The sequence below is a fragment of the Buceros rhinoceros genome, unplaced genomic scaffold, assembly GCF_000710305.1.
Source record: "Buceros rhinoceros silvestris isolate BGI_N320 unplaced genomic scaffold, ASM71030v1 scaffold23560, whole genome shotgun sequence".
NCBI lineage: Eukaryota > Metazoa > Chordata > Aves > Bucerotiformes > Bucerotidae > Buceros > Buceros rhinoceros.
Window position 1 is genome coordinate 540 of NW_010391638.1, and position 308 is coordinate 847.

Genomic DNA, 308 nt, shown 5'->3' on the forward strand with positions numbered 1-308 from the left:
CCTGTATCCTTCCCCTGCCAAGCTGACGGCAGCAGCTTCAAGGAAAGGAGTGAATGGAGACAAGTCCACGCTCTGAGAGCAGATGAAGCTTTTGCCTTTTGAGGATTCTGACTAATGCAGCCCCTGAAGAATAGCCACAAGCAGGTTGAGAGTGTATGGGTGAGAAATAGAGACTGAGGCCACAAAGGGAACCTTTGCAGGTCCTCTGCCTGGCAGGACCTGTGGACCCACGGAGAGAGGAGACCATGTCGGAGCAGGTTTGCTGGCTGGGACTGTGACCCTTGCAGAGGAGCCAAGGTAGGGCATTC